Raw genomic sequence first — 16619 nt, forward strand, 5'->3', positions numbered from 1 at the left:
TGGATACCTTTTAGGCCCATAGTTATCAGAAAACGGTATGAATGAATACAAAGAGACAAGTTGGAAAGCCACCGTAGGAATCCAAAGCATACATGTTTTTCACTTGGTACTTACGGTGCAGATGAAAAATAAATGAGATGATATGAAGGTTATTCCAGAGAAAGATATAGCGAGGTCTACTGATTGGCTATGAGAAGAATAAATAAGTGAGTAAATCAAAGTGACTGCCAAGTTTTTGGCTTAAACAATTAGATGATTAATGGTATCATATACTGGAAAATATGGTGTGCAGGTTAAAACCTGAATGCTTACAGCATGGGGTAGCACAATTTTAGTTTTTAAAAAACTTGCTCTCTCGCCTTCTCACTTCCAAGATGACCAAGAAAAGAAGGAATAATGGTCATGCCAAAAAGGGCCGCGGCCACATGCAGCCTATTCACTGCACCAACTGCGCCCGATGTGTGCCCAAGGATAAGGCCATTAAGAAGTTAGTTGTTCGGCACATTGTAGAGGCTGCAGCTGTCAGGGCATTTCGGAAGCGAGTGTTTTCAGTGCCTATGTGCTTCCCAAGCTGTATGTGAATCTGCATTACTGTGTGAGTTGTACCATTCACAGCAAGGTAGTCATGAATCGTTCTCGGGAAGCCCGGAAGGACTGAAAACCTTCACCCCAATTTAGACCTGCTGGTGCTGCCCCACGACCTCCACCAAAGCCCATGCAAGGAGCTAAGTCCCTAAAGACTAAAGAAATACAGTCCCCTGGGAAGACAGTAAAAAAGAAATTATACTTAAACAAAAAAAACTTTAAAAATGATTTAACATTGTAACAGATCATGATGAATGAGTAGAATAGTTTTTACTAAAATAAATTTTCAATGGATGTAGAATTCTGGATTGACATTTTCTTTCAACACTTAATGTTGTTCTTTATTTATTTTGTTGCATAGATTCTGAAGGAAAAAAGCAGGATATAATTCTTATCTTTGTTCATTTTTATATAACGTATTTTTTTCCTCTAGATGCCGCTGAGATTGCCTCTTCGTGCTTTGTTTACAGGAGTTTGAATATGATATGCTTGAGTGTTTTGTTTTTATTTTGTTTTGGAATTTATCCTGCTTTGTGTTGTCAGAGTTTAGAATCATTGTTTTGCTCCCTGGTGTCTCTGGTATTAATTATGGAAACTTCTCATTTCATATTTACTAAAATATTTTTGATGCCCTGTACTCTTTCTCTCTTCTTTTGAATTCAAGCTATTTATGTGTTAGAGTGCTTAATATTGTCACACAACTCTTGGATATTCTGTTGCACTTTTTTTTTCAATAGTAAATCTCTCTTTGCTTTATGTTACATTCGGATAATTTTTAGACTTATCTCCGAGTTCATATATTCACGGCAGTTGTGCCATGTCTGCTAAGCAGTAGAAGGTATTATTCATTTCTCTTACTTTATGTTTCTAGCAGTACCATTGGCTTTTACAATTTTTATCTCTCTGTACTTTATTATTTCTCTGATCTTAATTATTGTCCACTTTTTATGATAGATCCTTTAACATATTAATCAGTTATTTTAAATTCTCTCTCAGATTGTTCCAAAATCTGTGTCCTGTTTCAGTCTAGTTCTTGTGATTGTTTTGCCCTTTGTGAGTGTGTTGTCTTTTTTGCTTTGCTTTTTCTTGTGTGCTTTGAGTTTTTTGTTGAGCATAAGACATCTTGTCTAGGACTGTAGAAACTGAGGTAAATAAACATTATTCCAGGAACCTATACTTTGTAGTGTTTTGTTCTCTAATTTATTTTTATTCCTTGTGAAGTGTTATATTCACGTGTTGGATCTTTTTGCCTATAGTTGATATTTGTTACTTTCTCTTAAATAATTTTATCTCATTCATTTTTTAAAATTTTATTTTTTACTTAACATTTCTCTTAAAGCATTACATTATCTTTTTTTCTAGTAACTCATTTGTTTTGCTTTATTACTTTATTATTCATTTCTAAAGTAATTTTTAATTTTATATTTCTAAATCTAATCCTTGATATCTGTCACCTTATTTATGTTTTTCTAAAATTGGATTTCTTTTTTTCTTTCATTTTGTAGGGATGGGGGCTATTTGTTTGCTATCTAGTTAATCAAATTTTTTTGTTTGCTCAACTTCATTTTTCTCCCTCATCTTCTGGATGATTAAAAACTATGCCATCAACATCTTTCCAGATTTAATTCATGTACTGATATTTTGTGCTCAGAGATCAGAAGAATTAATATTGTTAAAATGTCCATAATTCCTAAACTGATCTGTAGATTCAATGGGATCCATATAAATTTCTGGCATTTTTCACAGAAATAGGAAAAACAATCCTAAAATTTGTATGGAACCACAAATGAATCTCAATATAGCCAGAGCAATTCTGAGAAAGAACAAAGCTGGAGCTAACACAGGTCCTGATCTCAAACTGTATTACAAAGCTATAATAATCATACTAGTGTCGTACTGACATAACAATAGACACATAAACCAATGCAACAGAATTGAGAGCCTAGAAATAAACCCTCACTTACATGGTCAACTAATATTTGACAAAGGAGTCAAGAATACTCAATGGGGAAAGCATGGTTTCTTCAATAAATGGCATTGTGAATAACTACAGGCAGCAAAATGAAATAGGACCCCTATCTTACACTGCACACGAAAATTAACTCTAAATAGATTTAATATGTAATGTAAAATCTGAAACTGTAAAACTCCTAGAATAAAACACAGATAAACAGCTTTTTGGCATTGGCCTTGGCAACAAGTTTATGACTATGACCCCAAAAGCATAAGCAACAAAAGCAAAAATCAGCAAGTGGGACTATATCAAACTAAAAACTTCTGCACAGCAAAAGAAACAGTCAACAAAATTCCTACCTATGGAATGGGGAAAATTATTTGATAAAACATCTATCTAATGAGGTGTTAATAATCAAAATATAGAAGAAATCCATACAACTCAGTTACAAAGAACAAACAAAAAAACACTCTGATTTAAAAATGGACAAAAGAGCTAACTAGATATTCTTCCAAAGAAAACATACAATGGCCAAGAGATACATGAAAATAACACTAATCATCAGGGAAACGCAAACCAAAACTACAATGAAATATCACCTCACAATTATTAGAATGGCTATTATAAAAGAGAGAAGAGACAACAAGTGTTAGTGAGACTATGGAGAAAAGGAAACCCCTGTACACTGTTGGGGAAATGTAAGTAGGTACAGCCACTATGGAAAACAGTATGGAGGGTCCTCAAAAAAATTGAAAATAGAACTAACATATGACCTAGAAATCCCACTGCTGGGCATATATAGAAAGGAAATAAAATCATTATCTCAGTGAGATACTTGCACTCCCACATTCATGGCAGCATTGTTTATCAGAGCCAAGATATGAAAACAACTGTGTCCATTGGCAGGTGAATGAATAAAGGAAATGTGGGATATATTTATCTGTATTCATATCTATATCTATATTTACCACATTGTGTATACATACACATTTATACAATGAAATTTAGAGTGGAATATTATTCAGTCACGAGAAAGCAGGAAATACTGCCATTTGTGACATTTGCAACAACATGAATGGACCTTGAGGGCATTATGCAAAGTGAAATAAGTCAGCCAGAGAAAGAGAAATACTGCATGATCTCAATTACATGTAGACTCTAAAAAACAAACAAAAAAAAACAACCAAAACTGAACTCAGAGAAACAGAGGATAGAATGGTGGTTGCCAGGGGCTAAGGGCTAGGGAGAGATGAGAAGATGTTGATCAAAGGTTGCAAACTTCCAGTTATAAGATCCATAAGTTCTAGGACTTTAGTGTATAGTATAGTGACAATAGTTAATGACACTCTATTATACACTTGAAAGTTATTAAGAGTAGATCTTAAATGTTTTCACCACACACAAAATTTAGGAAATTATATATGGTAATGAAAGTGTTAACTAACTCTATTGTAATCATTTCACAACATATGAATGTATCAAGGCATCACATTGTACACCTTAAAGGTACACAATGTTGTATGTCAATTATATCACAATAAAGCTGGGGAGAGGGTAAAGTGTACATTTCTCTTCCACATTTTCTTCATGGAATATATCCATTTCTCTTAAATAAACCACATTCTATGCATAATTATAACTCTTTTTTACTTGTGCTCCATTTTTCATTTATCAAGACTAAAGGAAATCAGACTTTAATTTTCAAGGAAACATTGTATTTAAAGAAAAATAAGCCTTTATTCATCGTGTGTTGTAATTTATCTCTGTCATTGCAAAAAATTATACCTTTCGATACCTTACAAAAAAGTTATGGAGAAATTAGAAATTGCAAAAGGAAGTTAACAAATTGCAGAAGAAATTAAAAATTGCAATATTTTCATGTGACTAAAAAAAAATCTCATTTTGTTGCATTTTCTTCTATTTTTCTAAGAAATTAAGTTAATTTAATTAGGAAAAATGTGTAATTAAATACTCATATTGCCTCATAAACAGCACTTGACAGGATTATTTCCCCAGCAGCAAGAATGTGATAACGTTAATACAATTCAATAGTTGATTATTGCTATCTCCACTTTAATTTTAATTTTAATGGTACAGGTCTTTGCTTTAAATTTAATTTGTATTGATTTTTCCATGTTTTACTCATTAGGAGTGTGTTTCTGCTCTTGGGTTCTGTTTTTCTAAGTTTACTTTCTTAAAAATAGTCCATTTAACAAACACAGTAAGTTTATGAAATCTTTGAACATAAACAATAATGAAAATATTAAAATTGCTGAAAAGACTGTGTTCAGTTTAGAATCAAGTAAGACTTCCACACTTTGAACAAAATACCTCTTTGGAATAACTACACTATTATTATAAATGTCTTCACCTTGTAATATTTTGTTTTTATATCTAGGTATTAAATAGCCCACTAGTGTCTCTGTTGCATGAATATGTAAGAACAGCATAAACACTCCCATAAAACAACAACAACTGGGTTTCCAGTTTGTTTCCAATAAACTTTGAAAACAGATAATCATATATCTATGCTTAGCGACTTTTATTTTGAAACCATTCTATTGATCGGTTTTTCCTACATTTTAACTTGGAAAAGATTCTTTTCAGTAGTTTGGAGTCACTCAGTAAAAATTCATCAACCTTGATTAACTGAATGATAATGGCAGTTTTGGAGACATCCTGCTTTGTGACTGCAAGGTGAATTTGTAATTAATGAGGACAAACTTTTAATAGTCATTGCCAAGATAAGCAGTACATACTGAAGTGCAGAGACCCAGACACCTGTTTTAGATTTCCCTAAGCTTCTCTACCCTGATCTCACTACTTCTCTCCTTTGAGATTCTCTATCAAGCTCTTGTCAGTCTCCCATTCTGTTCATCACTCTTTCTAAGTTTTCTAAAAGTTTATTTAAGTTCTCTATTGTTGGTACCCACTTGAGATGTCTTCAAGACTGGATTTGGGTCCCTATTAATCTCTATTTATCTTCATTTGCATTAGGCAAAGAAATTTACCTTCAAAATATTGGCTGAAAAAAATAATTTAAATAATTGAGAGATGTTTGGTTGGATATATGATATTTGCAATACATTTGCTTCTGAAATTTAATAGATTTAAAAACAAGGGTAAGAATACAGTATTCAACTGAAAGATAATACTGATAAATCAACATTTACTTACCATCTGTTACTATGCTTGTCACTATAAGTGATTCAAAATATAACATTTAATCCTTCCTCAAAATACTAATTTTCTAGGCAGGAAGATAATATATACCCATACAAGGTCAGCTGATATAATAATGTTACTAGTTTTTTTTTGTTTTTGTTTTTTAATTAATTAATTTATTTATTTTTGGCTGTGTCGGGTCTTTGTTTCTGTGCGAGGGCTTTCTCTAATTGCGGCAAGCGGGGGCCATTCTTCATCGCGGTGCGCGGGCCTCTCACTATCGTGGCCTCTCTTGTTGCGGAGCACAAGCTCCAGACGCACAGGCTCAGTAGTTGTGGCTCACGGGTCTAGTTGCTCCGCGGCATGTGGGATCCTCCCAGACCAGGGCTCAAACCCGCATCCCCTGCATTAGCAGGCAGACTCCCAACCACTGTGCCACCAGGGAAGCCCCTGATAATGTTACTAGTTTATACATAATAAATATCTAACTGACATGTGACTTTAAGTGTTACAGAGTTTTGAGTAAAGAAGAGTCTACTATACTTTTAAAAAATTTAAGTCATTGTTATTAAGACATATTTTTCGATTGTCACATAACCATTTACAGAGGAATAGAAAGAACTTCTAAATTCTCAGCTTTCAAAGTTGGTTTTGTATTTTATTTTGTACAAAATTCCTAAGAAAATCTGTCTTTCAATAGTATTGAAAACTTCTAGAAATGTAAGTAATGAATAATCAAAACAGAGCTTTTAAAACAAGAATAAAGATAGACAACATAAAAGTTACCATTTCTAATTGTTCTTCCACTCCAAGTTTGGTGCTAGAAAAAAATATGCTTACAAGGACTATTCTTATTAGTGTCAATGCTCTTATTTAAATAAGATGTTAGGGAATAATAAATCAATCTGTTACGTTTTCTTATTTTCATATATCAGAAATAACTTCATAATGGTGTAGTGATTTAGAGCACTAGTTATGCAGCTAGACTGCTGAGTTCAAAATTGAGCTTTATTATGTACTACCTGTGTTACTTTGGGTGAATCACTTAACCTCTGTGTGTCATGGTTTCCTCATCTTTAATAATAGTGCCTATCTCTAGGGTTGTTGAGAAATTTAATGAGTTAATATATGAAAGTGCTTGGAAGATTGTGTGACTGACAATAAATGTTTTTTAGTTTGGGTTAAAAAGTTAAACTGATTACTGATTTTTCCTACTAATATAGCTGAAACATTTTTAGTGCTAAATATATAGGAATTATATGGAAAAATATTTATTCAGCAAAATGCCATACTAATTCACACTTATTTGGCATTTACTAGTCTTACTAGGAATTATATAATGAAGTTATTTTAATTTCACTGAAGTATGTAGTAAACATACTATATCTAGCATTTATTCCCGATTGTTGGTCATTTAAGGTATTTCAAATTTTACAATATTATAAGTAATGTTTCAATAAAGAAGCATTTATATTTAAACATTTGTAAATAGTCCCTAGTATTTCCTTTTCAAAAATTCATAGACGGAGAATTGCTGAGAGAGGACTATTTTATAATTCATATAGGTTTTCAAATCATCTTCTACAGACCATGTATCATATCTTTTCTTTCTTCCTTCCTTTCCTTCTCCTTCTTCTCCACACCCTCCTCCTCCTTCTCCTCCTCCCCCTTCTTTTCCTCCTTCCTCTCTCTCTCTCTCTCTCTCCCACACACACATACCCTTTATGTTTTCCTCTCTCTTTCAAGAGGATGAATTACTTGTATAAAAATTGAATGCATGCCAGATTCTTACTAACTGGAGTATATTTAATCTAAATAGAATTCTGTTTTGTTCTTATGGTCAGCTTTTCTAGAGAGCAACTTTTATATGAAACTAAAATTGTCATTAGATTAGACAGCTATTATATGGCTAATGGTCTGAAAAGTGAAACAACTAGAATAGAAAAGTCTTCATTATTTAGCGAAGAGGAGAAACTATTTCTCACAATAATATTTCAGAGGCAATGAAAAGTAAACCAGGAACGCTTGAACGCTAAAGAGATGTCACAAATCAAAAGTGATTCCTCTGGGCAATATATCACACATAGTAGATTGTCTCACAAAAGTCACAAAAGAGAAAAATGAATGTAAATTCCATATGGGATTCAGAAAATTATGTCAAGATTTGTATATAGATTATCATACACCAATTAAAGAATCACCAGAACCCAATATGTTTTTCAAAATATCATAATAAAATTATGATTTAACATGCTGTTCAGATGCTTAAAATATTTTTAAAGGACAGAGTTTACCTTTAATACATATAACAAAGGTAGTATGTATAACAAAGTTAGTGTAACAAAGCAGACAATGATAAGGTCATGTATCAAATTAAAAATAATGGGTAGACTATTTTACCCAGAATGAAATACTCAAATGCATAGAAAATGATTCTCCGTTTGACAATTTCAGTGACAAAATGACACTAGAATATAATTTTCCAGGAATTAGGTAGAAAGTGAAGTGAAGTCTCATTATCTATAAAACCATACAGGTTATGACAGGCAGTGTAACAATTCAATAGTTGAGACTGTCTGTTAAAAAACATTAGAGAACCTGCAAGGGGAAAAATTCAAGAGATAATATCTGAACCCTAATGTGTCCATTTTCTTCACTTGGAAATTGAACACAATGCCTAGAATGACATATGCTCACAATTTGAATTATATTTATCTTGAGGAATTGTAGGTACAATATAATGTATGTTAAGTAGACTATGATTTTAAAAATATAGCAAAATGAATAAAAGTCTGAGTTAAGAAAATGAGCTATAAAAAGTGATGATTAAATAGGAGAATTTACCAGAATCATAAATATGAGTGAAAAAATAGACAAAAATAAGATCCATCAATAAATTTCTCCCCCAGGGAAAACTAACTTTTAATTACTGAACAGGACAGTGTATCTTTGTTTAAATCATTTTCAATCTCACAACCTCAGGGTTATGCTGGGAGGATGTTTCTATATAGATTTGGGAGAATGTTTTTGCATGGAATTTTGCAGCTTCTTTACCCTATTTCTGAACTAGAGAGTAATAGTGGGTGTATATACACGTGTATATGTGTATTTTAATCTAGATTCCTCTAGGAAAAGAATGGTACTAAGTCTGAAATGAAAGTTCTGTCAAGCAGAGCAAAATTATTAACAAAAAATAATACACAAAGAAAAAAAAATAGGAAAATCATTTGTAAAAATTTCAAAACAGCTTTATTTGGAAATATAAACAGACTCAGAGTTGCAAGAATTATAGAATATTTTCAGAGTCCTATTAAAGGCATAAGACCATGTACTTACTACAATAAATGTCAGCTTACTTTTTATATTAAACTAATATGTTAAGAGTGGTAGCTGAAAGCAGGCCATGGAGACTTCAATTATATGGCCTTATGGTAAATAATAAATTCAATACATTTGATTATTTTTAAAACTTTCTGAGATTTATAGGTTTTATGAAACAGCTAGTTACATCAAATTGACAGAAGAATCTGTTCATGTAAAAATACTTAAATACATTTAGCTTTCAATGTTATGTAATTTTTTACTTGGAAAAAGAAATCTCTACATTAGAATTTTAAGTATTTGAATTAAATCACCATTAACAATTGAGTTTTTTTCCCTAAGTTGTTCAAAAATGCACTGGGGGAAAAATATCATAAAATGTACGTGGGTGAGAGATAAAAGATTTTGTATTAGTTACCAACTTAAGAAACATTGCCTCATTAGCAAACTTTGGCAGCATAGAAATTCACAAATACAAAGCTGAATAATCAGCCTGAATGTCTGGTGGTTGCATTCAGGACTCTCCTTTATTATCCAAATAAAGGAAGATGAAAACACTATTGGGTGAAGATGAAATGATTTCACTTCCATAAAGTTGAAGTATTCCAAACATGTAGTAAACACCAATAAGTGTTTGCTTTTATAATTAATGTTTTATGTATTATAATACGGAGATTTCAGAAAAAATGTTTAGAACATGGTTCCCTAGAGTTAACAATAGTGTTCTCTAATAAGTCTAGTAATTGGTAAGTTAATCAAATTAAACTGATCTCTTTACTCCAAACTTCCATAGAATATATGGGACAAATTTTAATTCAGGTACACATTTATTATTATTATTATTATTTTACATCTGAAAATCTGTTGACATATAGCACAGCCTACATTCCATGTTGCACAGAGTAAATCCTTGATTATCCAAGTGCCGGTTATTAATCTCTGCAATATTAATCAAAAGCTTTGAAACACATGTTTACCTAAGGACTCTATGTTCGTTAGCATTGCAAAGGAAAGAATGTAAGTTATAACCCTGATATAAACACTTGTATTCTCAAACATGTAAACTAGCGGCTATATATAATTTGTTATTTTTAATTTAAAAGGAAATGAATGGTAAAAGCTCCTTTTTTTCAGTTTGTGGAGCCTCAATTTACTTAAAGTCTAAACCAAACTTGAACCAACATAGCAACTCTTTTTCATGAATAATGGGAGAGTTCAAAGGAATGACTCAGTTATGGATAAGGACAGTCTTTAAGTAAACTAGAGAATGAGCCAGACCTCGTTCTTGTCCTCAGGCAGGTGCATGGTAAATGATTCTGGTCAGATATTATCACACTACAGCTTTCAGCTTTACAGTAAGTCACTCAAAGGGTACACTCAGACCATCAAAATGATGTAATCAATTCAAAAATCCACTTTTAATTTTCTAACTTGATTTCTTTGTCTATAGTTACTTTAATCAGAACAGGATTTTAAATCAATTTCAGAAAAATAGTAAGGAGGCCACTATCTCATTCTAAAATGTAAATCACTTCTATATAAAATCTACTGTATCCTATAATGTGAATATTAAATCGGGCTGTGTACAACAGGGGTGTACACAGTTCATTTGTTGCATCTTTACTTTTTTAACAGTCTCTTATCTTTATAATGCAGTATAATGTTAAATACAATTGGATCTTTTTCTAAGCAAGGAATAAGACAATAAACTGCAATATTTTGAAAAAAAAATTTAATTCAAAGTCTGGCTTACCCTCATCAATACCTGTCTGCAATTCAAAATTGTTTTAAAAGCAACATATGATATTGTTGTCTGTATCAATAACTGAGCATTCATTTGGGATGCTGATAATCTCTTGTTTTTAAATTGCCAATATCTAATTAGGAAGATGCAAACGATTTTTGCTTTGTGTTGTGTTTGTTAATGTTTGTGGTATTACAAATACTAAATAGAAAGTGGGAAACTCTTACAATATTTGCTCTTTTTTTATTTCCTATTCATTCCTTGTGATTCTATTTTCAGTAGCAGTCTTGCAAATATTTCTAAGTCTATAATCTCAAGTTTTAGAGGGAGAAATGCAGTGACTATACCAAATTATATGAGGAAAATTTGTATTAGTTTCATTCTTCATTTAAATATATTTAGTAATTAATTACCCAGAACATGGTAGGTATTAAACTCTGAGTCAATACGTGAATGAATGATCAATGAAACATGGAATTTTTTAATGTATTTGAATTACCTAGTGCTGTATTCTTTATTCACTTACATTTCCCATTATTCTCAGTTATGTGTAAATTTTTTTTTTTTTTTAGTTATGTGTAAATTTTAAGTATATATTAAATATCATCGATCTTCTTTTTTAACATTAAATAGTCAGCATATGGGTTGTGCTGAGCCTAAAAGGTAAGTGTTCAATAGACTAAAAATAAAATTGTGTTGCATCATGATTTTCCTCATGGGAGTGTGGGCACATCAACAACTACACATCCAGATGCATCATTGTGTCAGTCAAATCACTTAGTTTTAAAAAAAATTCTTTGTCCTCACAAAAAATTAAAGGCTTTTTAAAGGCAATAGAAAGATGTAGATTTTTAACATTATTTGTATTTTAACAGATGTTTTGGATTAGCAGATAAAGTAATTAAATTAGTGGGGCACCTCTGTGCATTTCTCTTTTACAACTACCCTCTGAGGTAAATCAAAGCAACTTCAGTGCATGTTTCATGGCTCTGAGAAGGAGTATCCTATCTTCTTTAACTAAACAACTTAGATTCCATGATTACCATTACAAGTAAGAGCTTGACAAGGTGTTAAAAGACTCTCTCCTTAATGTCCTTATACATGATCTGAGAAAATATCAGCTCTGGTTTAATACACTCCTGTAGGCCTTTTCCGTGTTTGAGAATTGCTGTCACCCTATAGACTCATGGTGAGGACCAGAGTTGGAACCTGCACACTGCTGAATGGTCTGGTTATGTCTCCTTTGCCAGAGTTCTAGCTACCCAACATTTTCACTTTAAAAATTCCACTAAGTTCTGCAACCTCTAAATAACACAATCTCTTTCCACTCAGACCACATAGAAAGAAACAACACATACAAATGTGCTGTGCTATTTCCTAGTCTCGGTTGTGACATCAGATGGGTTTTCATGGTGGCCACAAAACTCCGTGTAGCCAGGAGAATTCTAAGGTTGGGTTTGGAAGTGAGGGCAGAGGGAAGTGCTGTCCTCTGAATCCATGATTTTGGTCTCCAGCCCATCTGTGGTCTCCAGGCCACCTTGACCTCTGAGATCTGTACGTTATGAGGCATGAGGCCTCTCTTAATATTGGGTTGGCTAAAAAGTTCGTTCGGGTTTTTCCGTACGATGTAATCCGTGATTCCCATTATATCTGCTGCTTCTTTCATATATGCTGGGAATTGCAGGAGAGGACAGATGGTTGTTACCAACATAGTTACCAAATCATTACCAAATCCCTTTAAAAAATGCTCTAAAGGCCAAAAGTTAAGAGCTTCTGGTTACATAAACATGAGCATTTCAAAAAGGAAAATCTTGAATTGCCTTCATTACCTTCAAATACCTAAATCTACTCTTGATTACATACAATGGAATGAAATCAACCCTAGAAGCTCATCACTGTTTAGAGCTTCTTTCTTTTGGTTTTTGTTTATTTTTACTTTTTCTATATTGCTTTCTTGCTCATAGTTGGATGTGGAAAACATTTTACATGCGAGACCTCTTGTAAGTAGCTTGACGTGCTACTACAGATAAAATGTTATGCAGTCATTGTGTGACCAAGTCTTAGAAAGCCCTCTTGTGAGTAAATGTGTATGATAATGGGACCAAGAAATCCTAGAGATTCCATGTTGACAAAAATATAAATGATATGAGTTTCTTAAATAATAGACCTGATAAATGTGGATCTCTTTACCACTTTCACATGAACCTCAGAAAACAGATAACTCATCTGGAACTGTTGATTTCTAATTTAAAGAAGAAAACAAAAGCAAAGCCATTTTATTTCCCATTTTTAATGGCTCATTAATGTCTAATTTGGAAGTCCCATTCTACACCATATCAAAGAGAATGTACACTTGTGCTCGCTAAATTTTAGAGCCAGTATAATTTTCTTTTGAACAATTGCATAGGATTTTGAAAAGTTCTTTCTTTGTCCCTAAAGTATCATGGCTAAGGTGCTTAAAGTATAAAACATACTGGGGTCAAAACCATGGAGTCCCCAGGAAAGTGGGGACAATGTGAGGAGCTGCACTTTCACCTTCTTGGGGATTCCATTTGAGGTCCAAAATGGCAGTTGAGTGCCTCAATAAGGCAAATGATTGTGAGGTTCTGCATATAAGAAAAGCTCTTTCATGACAACTACTGTTTCCACATCAAATACATCACTGGTCTGTAAGAAGGACCCTGTCTCAAATGCAGCACACAAAGTAGTTCTCTGCTGTCAGTGTCAGGAAATTAGAAGCCTATCTGAGCACTGGTGGCTGTACATTTTAATCTTGGATCTGTCCACAATACACCTGAAACAAATTTGTCCAGGACATTTATTCTACTTCCATTACGTATATTAGTGATTTGGGGTGTATTTCTTACTCACTTTGGAATACACTCTTTTGAAATACCATTTGATTATAAGTCCTAGAGCATATGTGAATTTATCTATGTCAACTCTAAAATTAGAGTATTTACATATCATTTATATTTTATGATTTATTTCTAAATTATTATGAATTGTGTTTTAAATTTATATATGTACATATATATGAATTTAAAATACAATTATATAAAATATATTATAGACAATATAATATATACTATATAATATTATATTATAATATATGTAGAATATATAGAATATATACATATATATGTATCGGTAAACTGCTAGGGATATTTTGCCTCTATGCACCTATTTTACTACTTACACTTTCCCTAAAGAGTTTATTAGATGATAACAACATAACACAAAATTTAAAATATACATTTAAAAATATACGCAAGGTAAAACATGATAGAATTAATTCTTTTTTAGTCAAACCTTTCAATGTTCCCTTTTTAAACTACTAGTATTTCTTGCTCTTCATTTTACTCTCTTTGTTCTCTTCTTATTCTTTTTTTTTTTAACCATTTCTTCCTGCTTCAATTTTCTCTTTCCAACATAAAATATATTGCAGAAAAAGTTTACTCTTGAACCCAGGTCTACTCTTTGTACCCTTTTATTCAAAAAATGTCATTCATTTTGACGGCTCTTCATTTATTGCTTCAAATTTCTGTATCTACATCTGGCCTCTCTCCTGATTTCCATTATTTCAGACTACTTGTAGGATATCTTCATTTGGATGCCCTTCTATCAACTTGAATCCATCTTTCCTCCAAAACATGCTATTTCTCTGGACTTTTAAATTTTCATTTTTGAAGTGATTATTGTCCCATCTTTCAAGGTTAAATTTTTGTGACCATCCTGGACTCCTTGCTAGTTCTCATTTTTACTCTCATATTTCTACTTGCTAAGCTCTTTTCAATTCCCTGTGAAACTAGTCCAATGTAGGATCCTCATACCCTTGCACCTGGAGATCTTCAATATTCTTCTAAATGCTTCCCTGCCCCTTTATTCAACCCTGCAAAGAAATTTCAGGAACATATTATTGGAAGATGGCTTTGCACACTTAGTTCCCTCAGCCCCCATACCAAAGCCTTCAAGAACAATTCAGCCAGTGCCTGGAACCTACTGTGCTTTGTGCTGGTTGGTTCGGTACTTGTATTCTCAGACCTCTGCAAATTTTCCAAGTTCCTCAGGAATCCCTGTGACTTTTCAGTTCATCTGAAACTTGATAATAGTTTTCTATAAGAGGTTAATTAAATGCCTATTTTTACATTTTTTTCTTCCTGTGTGCTCATGTTAACTTTCAAAATTTGCCAGTCTTTAAATAAATATACATTTTAAATTTTATTATGTTTTAGCATGCCATTAAATACTGTCAACATTTTATTAAGACTTCCCTGACATTTAATACATGTTCCCATAAGCTGTTTTCCTAATATTTTCTCCTTTTCTTTAACTAGCAATTTAATCCTGATCTGTACACCCTGACGGTGTCAGTGGGATCCATATAATTTTTGCAATCCATATGGTTAGCTACAGGCATACCCCATTTTACTGTACTTCACTTCATTGCACTTTGCAGATATTATATTTTTTGCAAAATTGAAGGTTTGTGGCAACTTTGTCTCCAAGAAGTCTGCTGGCCCTATCTTTTCAAGTGAGCATTTGCTCACTTCATGTCTCTGTGTCACATTTTGGTAATTCCTGCAATACTTCAAAATTTTTCATTATTATTGTATTTGTTATGGTGGTCTGTGATCCGTGATCCTTGATGTTACTATATTGTAAACATTGTAATTGTTTTGGGGCACCACAAACTGTACCCTTACAAGACAGAAAACTTACTCCTTAAATGTCGTGTGTGTTCTGACTGCTACCCCCCATCCCATCTCTCTCCCTCTCCTCAGGCCTCCCTATCCTCTGAGACACAATAATATTGAAATTAGGACAATGAATAACCCCACAGTGGCCTCTTAAGTGTTCAAGTGGAAGGAAGAGCCTCATATCTCTCTTTTTAAATCAAAAGCTAGAAATGATTAAGCTTAGTGAGGAAAGCATGCTGAAATCCAGGACAGGCTAAAAGCTGGGCCCCTTGTACCAAAGTTAGCCAAGTTGTAAATGCAAAGAAAAAGTTCTTGATGAAAATTAAAAGTGCTGCTCCAGTGAATACATGAATGACAAGAAAATGAAACAGCTTTACTGCTGATATGGAGAAAGTTTTAGTGGTTTGGATAGAAGATCAAACCAGCAGAGCAAGGCTCTAACTCTCTTCAATTCTAAGGCTGAGAAAGGTGAGGAAACTGCAGAAGAAGAATTTGAAGCTATCAGGTGTTGGTTCATGAAATTTAAGCAAAGAAGCCATGTCTGTAGCATAAAAGTGCAAGGTGAAGCAGCAAATGCTGGCGTAGAAGCTGTATCAAGTTATCCAGAAGATCTAGCTGAGATAATTCATGAAGATGGCTACACTAAACCAACAGATATTCAATGTAGAAGAAACAACCTTATATTGGAAGAAGATGCCATCTAAAACTTTCATAGCTAGAAAGGGGAAGTCAATGCCTGGCATCAAGTCTTCAAAGAACAAGCTGAAAATAGGTAAATATGTGAATACTTCAATTTAGAAATTACTGAAAGTGTGTGACTGTTGCTGGCATTGTAGAATTTTAATAAAGAACTGTGGAACATCTTCTTCTTTCTCCCAAAACACAATTTAAAAGCTTGATAAAATTGAAGAAAAAATATATTGTTTGGAGGCATCGGCAAGCAAAGATCAATAAAAGATCAACATTTCAAAGAGAAGCAAACAGCGGTTGTCCCCACTTTAGCCTTCTTTATCCCCCCCTTGAGGCATTTGTCTATTCAATGCAGGGATAATTTAGGATGAGCAGGAAGTGGATACTTTGAGTTGCTAAAAATTGTATGGGTCTGAGGAGACAAATGTTGGAGTTCGAAGCTGCCAAGTTGCTGGGAAGG

At 33.0% G+C, this 16619-nt stretch overlaps 1 pseudogene; it reads left to right on the plus strand.

The window, feature by feature from the left end:
• The first annotated feature begins 374 nt into the window (after positions 1-374).
• Positions 375-16173, plus strand: LOC137758784 (small ribosomal subunit protein eS26-like; annotated as a pseudogene).
• Positions 16174-16619: the final 446 nt, after the last annotated feature.

The sequence above is a fragment of the Eschrichtius robustus genome, chromosome 2 (genome assembly GCF_028021215.1).
Source record: "Eschrichtius robustus isolate mEscRob2 chromosome 2, mEscRob2.pri, whole genome shotgun sequence".
Taxonomy (NCBI): Eukaryota; Metazoa; Chordata; class Mammalia; order Artiodactyla; family Eschrichtiidae; genus Eschrichtius; species Eschrichtius robustus.